The sequence below is a fragment of the Stegodyphus dumicola genome, chromosome 5 (assembly GCF_044657685.1).
Source record: "Stegodyphus dumicola isolate Sdum_Otavi_A_Nest chromosome 5, ASM4465768v1".
Classification (NCBI taxonomy): domain Eukaryota; kingdom Metazoa; phylum Arthropoda; class Arachnida; order Araneae; family Eresidae; genus Stegodyphus; species Stegodyphus dumicola.
In genome coordinates this window covers 63,035,603-63,046,337 of record NC_140772.1, presented here as the reverse complement: position 1 = coordinate 63,046,337, position 10,735 = coordinate 63,035,603, and positions in this window count along the sequence as shown.

Sequence of the window (10,735 nt, the reverse complement as noted above, 5' to 3'; positions counted from 1 at the left end):
TTATATTGGAAAATGCAATGGGTGCGGCAGTAATCATTTCAGAAACTAATGCTTCTATCTCAATATATTTCTTAGGATCGTTCCTATTTCTCAATGTTAATTTTACTACACTGTAAGTTTTATTTATGGCTTTCGTAGACCCAAAAGCATAAACTGACAATTTTTCCTTTCGAATAGTTTTAAGGCTAAGGGCATCTGCCGAAGATTTTGTTATCCAAGATCTTTCACTCCCGTTATCCATTAACACCCGACATAGTTTAAAGTTTCCTTTCGAACAAGCCAAGACAGTGCAAGTTTGCAGTAAAGCGCTGCTATTTGACCCCCGCTGAGAGGAGCTGCACTGAGTCACCGCGTTTGAATTCTTCTTCCCTCCTTCGACTTCATCTGATTTATTACCTTTTTCGCATAGCAAGGAGTGGTGAGCTGCGCTGTTGCAGTTCTTGCATGGGTCGAGTTTAGTTTTACAGAATCGTGCTAAATGGAATTTTGAGAACCACGAAAACATTTATTATCTCTTTTTAATCTATTTTTCCTTTCTGCAACACTTTCAAATTCGCAAAATTCGTATTCTTTGCTATTACAAAAAATGCAGTTTCTTTTAACATTTGTAGTGTAACTAGCAGTTGGTATATTCCTATTAGTATTAAGATTTTTATTTTCAAATTTCCTAGAATTACTTTTATATTCATTACCAAAATTACGATAATTTTCACTTGTTCTGCTAAATGTCTACTGTCTCTATGTCCTGTCTCTATGTCCTTTCCCTAGACCGTATCTCTTCGTCTAAAAAGGTAAATAAATCCTTAAAATTCCAATCACTATCTGGATACGCTCTATTGAATTCTAAAACAAGTTCCCTTGGAATTCTTTCTAACAAAATTGGAATCAATAAAGTGCTGAAAGATTTTGTTTCAACTCCTAACGACTCTAAACTTCTAATTTGAGTATCAGCTTTGTCAAACAACCTTCTCAATCCAGCTAAATCATTTATACTTCTAATAATAGGAATTTTAAGTAACTCATTCAAATGTGTCTGAATAGGATTATTCTTATTACCAAATGTACCCTTTAATATATCCAAAGCAGCATCATAATTTTCTTCTGTTAACGCGAAACCACTTATACAATTAAATGCCGTACCCCCTAAATATGACCTTAAATAATTAAATTTATCTATCTTTGTAAGATTACTATTATTATGAATAGCGCTTTCAAACTGGTTATAAAATTCTAACCAAGAAGCAGGATCACCATAATATTTATTGATTATCAATTTAGGAAGTTTAACTGTTTGGTTTCTCTAAAAGTTTGGTTTTCTAGTATACCTTGAGCAGTTGCGGGAATAGAAAAGGATACGTTACTAATATTCATTTCATCTTTCATTAATCTATCAATTACATTAGTTATCTTTTGTTTCCAGAGGATAATTTTTTTCTGAATATTCCTCTGACACAGTAATTTCCTCTTCTATATCATCACAATTACAAAGATTTTTCACTTCATCGTTTAATAGTTTTAAATTAGTTTCCTTATTTATTATTTGGGCTCGAAATTCCTTTAAAGTATCTACCTTATTCGTAACATCTATCTCGCTAGAATCTTCATTAATAAAAGCTTCAACTTTGTTAATTAACTTAGTTAACGTAGACCCAACTGCGCTACGCTCCTTTCTCAACTTAGGTAATTCCGACATTTTACAACAATTCAAATTTCAAACAAAACATCAAAACAAAGCCTACCTTCACTTCCTGCAAAATTCCACAAATTCCCAAACAAAGCTTGTTACTAAACCACTAGAATCCACAGCTTCCAAGACCGACTCTGTCCTCACTGGTGGCTCCAAAAAATGTGAAGTATGCTCCTTCAAAATTGCTCCACGTTTTAAATAAATACATTTAATTACATTATATTACATAGTACAGTTACGTAGCAAATACGCGTTACACAGCTTTTCACACTACATTCTCAAAACCCACGCCAACTCTGCCTCAAATCGAAACTTTTTCTCACATAGTTGAGGGGTGCTACAACGCCCTCTATGGGAGATCTCAACACCTTGCGTTGATTTATTTAATTTACTTAACGCTTATTTCAGGTTTAAGAAGCTTTCCTCTCGCTCTTCCTCATACTCATTCATGCCAGAATACAATTTGACTAGCGCGAGTGTTTTCAAATAAGGTAGAAAGAAGTTAGTATTTAAGGGAAGGTTTTTGGAAGCTGCTTTCAGAGCGTGTTCTTCCTCCCTGAAGGCCACGTTGATATCTTTGGTTCTCTAGCTGTTAGAATCATGTAGCATTGAGCTGTTCTTGCCATGGTAAGTTCTTAAACGCTGATTTTCGAGTCAGAGCCAGCTTGCGCAGTGGTTATCCTTTGAAAGCATTAAGCTATACACTCTGAAAGTGCTCTAAAAGTTCAGAGTGTTGAAGTGCACACTCTGAACTGTCACACACACCAGTTCTTCATTTCCCGTTTTATTGTGTCGATTGACCAAATTTAACTTGCTTATTTCATGTTTTGCAAGCGCGACTTAGGATATACATTAGATTTAAATACAGCATTGTTCTAACATAGGTATTTCGGCATACAATTGGACATTTTCTCAAATGACATGCCAGTTATTCCCCACATTTCAATCCTACAACTCAAATTATGCAAAAGTGCCAAGTTTCGTAAAAATCGCACGAGTAGTTTTTAACAAATAACTCTCAGAATTTTAGCTCATCAATGTTAATAGAACTTGGTGTGTATTTATCAATATCTCTTTTTTTATTAAACTTACTTGATTCCTTTTTTCGTAGTTAGAAATTGAAGTTCAATCCATATAAAATTTCCAGCTATTTACTGATTTATTTTTAAATTTTGTAATTTTTAGTAATTTTTATAAATTTTTATAAATTTTTCAAAAACATTTTTGAATTATGACTTATAAATTTTTACATACATCTTAAAATAGATGTATTTCTAGACTTACCTGCAAAATGTAAGAGTTTTTAATTCAAATTTTCTTAAGATATATGTTTAATGAATGAACTACGCTCCTTTTTATCCCTTCGTCCACAATGAGAGGGAAAAGAAAGCAGGTTACCATAGATTAAGAATTTCTCCAAGTGAATATTCTTGATGCTAACTGAAAAGAGTGCGGCAACAAACATTTTAAAATTTCTTGGTAAATTTAGCAACAAATTTTACAAAATTTAAAATTTAGGCTTAATCTGAGCGTCGTAAAAGTGAAATATGAAAAATAAAACCGGTTGTCATTTCAGAAAAATTCTTATTTTAATATCAAAATAACTATGTTAGAACAATGCTGTTCATAAATTTGGTATATATCCTAAGTAGCGCTTTTGAGACATGAAAATCGCAAATGAAATTTCGCCTTTCGACTCAGTAGAATGGGAGATCTCTCCATTTTCCCTCTGCAGAATGTACATGTTTAGGAGCAGAACTACGTGTTCTCAAAATTGGGTAGCTCTAGGTGCTACCAGCCTACCCTAAAACGATGAATTCACATCCAGACTCTTCTATTTTTAATATTAGAAACAATGAAAATAAATCAATAACTAGCATAACTTTCCGAAACGTGACAACAATATATTACTTCACCATTGAAAGAGCACATCGGAAGACATCTACCGTGCAAATTACACGCAGCGTAAATTTTAACGCTCATGAATGTTAGAGATCGTTAGAGATAGAGATCGTTAGAAATCGTTAGGGATAATCGTTAGAGAAACGTCGGCTGAAAACTGGATAAACAAAAGCTAAGATTCTATATTTAATAATGATAAGCATTATGTGCCACTCGCCATCCTTACGCCACACTTAGCAGTAGAAAATCATTGAACCGGGTCACATGACCTCATATATCAGACAATTAAATGTCAAACAGCTTCCGTCAGCTCGGGGTAAAATTAATCTCCAGTGTCTAATTACGGGGCTCTTCTCCACGCAGCCCTCTCTTCCAGCCCCCTTTAAGCTGGGTGAATATTAAATACTACTTGATAGAAGATCATCTCATAACGTGGAATTTTAATTTAAGGTTCTAGTAGAAGAATGAGTGTGTTTTCTCGCTAACTCAAAACCATAAACACCAGTAAATGGTACAGACTTCTTCACAACAGCTGATGCGCAGTGATGTGAATTTTTATGATATATTTGGCATAGTTTTAGAAATTGAAGCTGGAAAAAGAAGAAGACTGCAGCAAGGGAGCTATTTCATTGCTAAGAAAAATGGAAAATGTTCCTCAAAACCACAAGAAAATAAATGGTCAGTGCAGTAAAAGGGATTACATGCACAAAAAAGAAAATTAATGTTTTTATGTAAAAATACTTGAATTTTCTCAAAACGTAGAAAGTTAGATATTAGATGTAGTGAATAACTCGAGGGCTGAAACTGATATGAAAAATCAAAACTTCTTTATGAAGAACTTGCGTCAGCTAATTTCGATAACACAGCATATAATGAAAACTATGCATATTTCATACAATTAGTCCGCTTGGCAAAAATCAAAATGGAGATAAGATTATTTTGAATAGTGGTTTTATGTATACATGGCCGCAAGTGGACTAAGGGAAACGCAATTAGCTCATTGAAAGTGGGCTGCAAAAAAGTTAATATCCTTAAATACTGATCTTAAGATTGCATAATATATCTTATTATATTACTATGTTTCTCAATATAATGCAAAGAGTTTAAGAAACAATTTTTTAGCATTAGGGGAAGCGTTCTGAATAATAGTATTTTTGCGTAAGGATTAGTAGTAGATTGAATGCAGACAAGTCCAATGATAGGTTGATAAAATTTATTTTATTAAAATAAACACGTCTGAGTTCTGGAACTTTGCGGAAAACTAGTAGTACAACTCTTCACAGTATCACAGACTACAATCAATAGTTACATTTCAGACTACAAAGAACGCTAAACAGCACGCAATGCAAAGCGCATCTAAAGATCGAAGCTAACTCGGAGATATTTCAGCACTCCGAACTCACGCTGAAATAACAACTGAGAACAGATAATCTCTCTGAACAGTTCTCCCCAAACGCCGAGATATTTCTAGTACTTTCTGCTTCTCGAAATTACTGAAAGCTAAATGAGGGAAGAATGCAGGTACAATTATAGTGTCCATTACAGTTACACAGCGACCGGACCAAAATGTCGCGAAATGATCGCCCAGTTTGGCAACTACATTCGGCAGCAGAATTAATGGCTAAAACAGCTTCGTGATATCTCGCTAAATTAGCGTGAACACAACATTTAATGAAAACTATGCATTGAGTAAATTAGCATTTACTCAATGTTAAATAGACTTGCCTCTGTATTCTTACGTTTCTGGTAGAGCATTGTCTCTCTAGGTTTTCATGTTACATTATAAAAAAAAAAAAAAAACTACAATGTCACATATAATTAAACTAAAATCAGCTACCTATGTTCAAAATTCGTAACAACATCTATCTTTTTATAAGGTCCTTGTGAAACAAAAGTCCAGTTATTAATCCAATTATTAAAACAGTGGCCACGCGATTATTAGTTAAACATAAATTTCATACTTTTACAAGCGATACTTGAGGAATAAGAGAATGAAAACTACTATACTAATCAAAATCGCAGCTTTTTCAACGACATTATGAAAAATAGATAAAATAGTATTTGTTCATGTCCGCGATTGATGGTTCCTTATTAATAATGCAGTATTCATTGTTAAATTTCGTAGCTGTCTCCATTTCTGTGAACGTTTCTTAGAAATGCTTGAAAAGTTTTGCACTTTTAAATATGAGGGCTAACTGGAATTTTTGCAGGCAAAGGTAATCAATTTTACAATTTTAAAAATCTACTATCCAAGTTCTGAAATTGCTTCATAATATATTTTACCGTTTAATGAGCAAATTTGCACTTGGAACTAGATGACGGGGATCTGTTGTTTAAGAAATAAAATATATAGCGACGTTTTACGAAATTATTACACAAGGACATGATTTACATACATTACTTAATTTATTACGTTAAATACTCATACATCTCTTAAATTTTAGAAATTACCTGGATTGAATTTGCGGAATTTTCGCGCGATACTTATTTGTTTATGTACAGCTAATAATTCATAATTAATATATTGCTTTCTGCATATAAATTTAATATATATGCCATGAATGTTAAATCAGATAAGTTAAATATAGGACATTAATTTTAAAAGTTTAGAATCGTCATTTTACAAAATGATATTGTAGAGTTCTTAAAGAGGATTTCTTATCTTTATTTTAACTACATTTATCTTTTATAAGAACTCTTTTTCATGAGATTAAGGAGAAAAGTTAGAATTTCAAGGTGCAAAAAGCTTGTTTAAATTTTAAAACATTAGAAAAGAAGCAAAATAATCCTTTTTATAAATGCGAAATTTAAATTAAATGTTGTTGTTCTACTAACGTTTCAGAGATTACTTCATAGCACAAGCGTAAAGAAAATATTCAGTTTTATATAAGCTTACGAAGACAAAGCGGACATTTTTATTTCATAGGAAAAACTGAGGAATAACAGGAAAGACTCATCAAATAGGCGGATTTCTAAAAATTAATTTGTCATCATATTTTGATCCACAAAATATGCAGCCATATTCCATTACAAATCCTTGTATGTTAATACAAGTAAGTCTCATCTAATGTAATAAATTTCATGCTTGCTCCATCATTTAATACTACAGCAACATTCTAAAAGGAGTCAAACCGGCAGTTGTTTCTAGATTTTTGTACCTAACTTATTGTATTATTTATTCTCTTTTACTAGAGGGCGTTTTTTCTATTATTAAGTTAGGTTATTGTTAGAATATTTAAATACAACAGTGTACACAAGAGTCATTTGCTTTAGGAAAGAGATACCATCTGAGGACTTTCAAAGAGAAACTGGCTTCTATTTACGTTACGCATGAGGGAAACAAGAAAACACAGCTATGCAGACAGCTCAGTCGATTTGGGTTTCAACTCTGAAAGAACTACCAGCATTCAGCTGTTTTTAACCGCTCAGCCAATGATAGGGGCTGTTTCAGCTATACCACTAAATGCTTTCGCTATACTAGCGTCATGTGCCTTAACTAGTTTGCTTCAGGAAACAGTCAAGCGACTTTTCACCCGCGTTTTAATCTTCCGGATTAGTATAAAATTCTAGTGTAAAACTGAAGTAATTAAAGTATGAAATTCACAAGACAAAGGTCTATAGTAAACCATATGACTGGCAAAAGCTAAAACCGTTTCGGTAATTCTAAGAGCTGGACGAATTTGGTTTGGAGGAGACTGAAAAACACTGTTTGCTAACTTAAAAGATGTCTTATTATGTATGTTAACTTATTTGCATCCTGGTGGGAGCCGACGAAAGTCGAAATGACACTAAAGAAAAAAAATATGAGATAATGGGTTAATAAGCATAAAACCTTACATGATGATATAAAAATTAATATTCTATTAGAAACATATAAGGCATTTCGGTACTTGTTATCACTATAGCATCGTGACGTTCCTTAACTAAGTTATGAACTGAGTAGTTCTGAATACTTTCCCCTCAACTGAATGGGCAGAGAAAGCAGAAGTCGGTAAGGGAAGTTTGCATTTAAATAGGACATATAAATGAAGTGCTTATAGTAGACATGTTAGAAACATATTCACATGTATAGGACATAATAGAAATATACATAAATTCATATTTCTGGGTTTATATTGGCCATAGATAAGAAAACCTAAATAGATTTAATTCTATTTTTAAATGAATAAAAAAATAATAATAAAAGTTTTTTAAAAAGTCTGAAAGATTTCCAATGAGATGCATACCACATGAGAAGAAGAGGAAGAATGACCTTGCTTGTTTGCATTAGCTGCACATAGGTCACGTGATCTCTGAGGTCATCTGCATTGCTTGTTTTTGTTGTCATTTGCATTTATAATATAAAAATTATTTCCGCAATAAAGAAGATAAGAATTAAATACCTTTCAGTGAATGAAAATGCTACGAGTTTTTCCCGAGTAATAAAGTATTTCTCCACTATTTTTTAAAGGGAATAAGTCACGTGATCGATGAGGTCATCGCAATGTATCTCATTTTAACATTTTAAAGAATATGCTAGATGAATATACATTTAGACCATTATGTGAAAATTATATATCCGTTGTATGCTTGAAAAGGAAAAAATATACAACGTAATTTTTTAAAAATATTTAATGTTTTCAATTAGATATATCATGAATTTATTTGCATTTTTATTTAAATTAATCAGATTAAAAAGTAGGAAAAAAATCGATTGCTTTTAAACAGTTTAGTTTGTCAATCAATAATAGACATATTAAATTTTAGAGATAAATATATTGCATTCTATTGAGTGACAACAGACTCGAATGAAAAGTAAAAAATATGCATTTACAGTGAACGGCATTTAAAGATAAGCAACGTGAAATCGAGATAAATATCCCCTTCGGCTAAACTATTATTTAAAATAAATATATTCATTAACTACATCGCGCCCTTCTTTTATCAGCAGTTCAATAAACCTTGAATTGTGATGAATACGAGAGGTATCAATAATTCTAATATATCCTATCATCAGCAATAAATATATTATCGCACATAGATATTTGTAATTATGGTGTGCACATAATATTTTATACATCCCAGTTTAAATGACTTTCTCGATACATAATTTTAGAAAACTGTGCTTTGAAACTATGCATCTAGTCGGACTGTTTTTCTGCAATAATAACAATTAAATGAACAACTAAACTGAACTTGTTTCCATAATTGTGGGTTATAAAAACTAAACAGAACTTAGCATAATTTATAGAACTTCATAGCTGCTTGTTACAGGTCAGAGTTTAGTTTACTTCAAAATTATTTTAAGTCAATAAATCAAACTGACTGGCCAAATGTCCGTTTCTTCTTAAACGGCAAAAATTTTTTTTTAAACAAACATCCAGAGGGTTGTAATACTCTTTTAATGAGCTTTAATTATAATCAACATGTATTAATTATGAGGCTGAGACAAGATAAGCATAAAAAATTAAGTTGTTTTAGAAATTAATCTCCCAGCATTTATAGTTTAAAAATTATTTCCGCAATAAAGAAGATAAGAATTAAATACCTCTCAGTGAATGAAAATGCTTCGAGTTTTTTCCGAGTAATAAAGTATTTCTCCATTATTTTTTAAAGGGAATTATTTTATATTAGCCTAATTACTTTTACTGATATGATTAAATTTATTTCTGTTGTCGAAAAAGTATCGTAAAAAATTTCTAATCAATTCAACTTGTTTTTAATTCTGAATGATTGTGTTTTCTTAGATGTTTTAGCTATAAAAATTACTTTTCTCTTTAGATTGCTCTAACAATACAAATCTTCATGCTCCTTAATTTAATCACTAAGTGGTATGAAAATTCATGACCTTTTTGAGATCGCAATTTAAATATCTAACTATGCAATTGAAAAACATAACCATTAAACAAAATAGTAAGAGATTTGTTTGCAATTACATAAAATTGTGCAGAATTATTCACCTCATTCTTCAACTTCATAAATATAAAGAATAGTGTACAATGGATTATTTCCTCACAGAAAACTTCTGCAGTACTATACGTTTTATATATGACTATATGCCCCAAGGGGGCTGGCTATTAATTTCGTTTTGGCATTTTGCGTCGTCCAGTATAAAACAGCGTTTCACTTTTTAAACTGTTGCCATCAAATATTAGAGTCCTGCATTATATTAAAAAAATTAAATAATGAATAATCCGCATGAATGTATGTATGTTTCTGGCACTGCGAAAAAAGAATGGTACCTAGAGACATCAAAGTTTGAATAACGTAGTCCTCCACTCGAATATGGACATCTGGAAACCCGAATTTGGAATTTGGAATCTGTTTTATCATCTATTTTATAATTTGTAAAACGTTAATGCATTTCTGATTAACAAACTCAACTATTTCAAAGCGAGCAATGGCAACACTGTACGAAAAAAAAAAAAAAACATTTTTACCTCCAGGGCCCGAGACTGTGTATCAGAAATTCTAAAGATATGCACATTTTGAATCTGAAAGGCCTTCAGATTTTTCTACTACTTTTCCCCTTAGTATTTAATTTAAGATAACAGTTATGAAATACATCGTCGAATGAATATAACATTCGATATTTTATCTTTATGATATATAATTCAATTTGTTTATTCGATGCGATCCTGTTTACTCAAGTAGGAAACCTTTTCGTGAAAACAAGCGAAAATGCCATTCTTGATACTGTAACGTATTTTTCAGTAGTTGACAAAATAACAGATAATCTTCTTAGTAAAACATAAATTTTATTTTTATTTTACGGAGATAAATAATTTGAATAAAATTCTTTAGTGGTAAAATTTTCATACATCTACTAGCTGGTCAAACTTTAGAATCCTAATCTTTAAACAATTTCTTCTATTGCTGAGCAACAGTTACATCATACAAATATGGCGTTGCCACTTCAATAATTAATATAGTTATTTGTTAAATAAGAAAATATTACAATGCTCTTGAAGTCTGTCTATTTTGCATTTTTAAAAACTTGATCATGGAAGAATGGGATCACTAAAATAAGCGAGCTTTCACTACTAAATAAACTTAAAGCAGTGAATTTCTCAAGCAAACGAAACACAGCGAGCGTTAATAACTAAAACATTTATTATGAACCCTAACACTGGTAGATAAACAAAGAGGGACTTGCAGCTTAAAGCC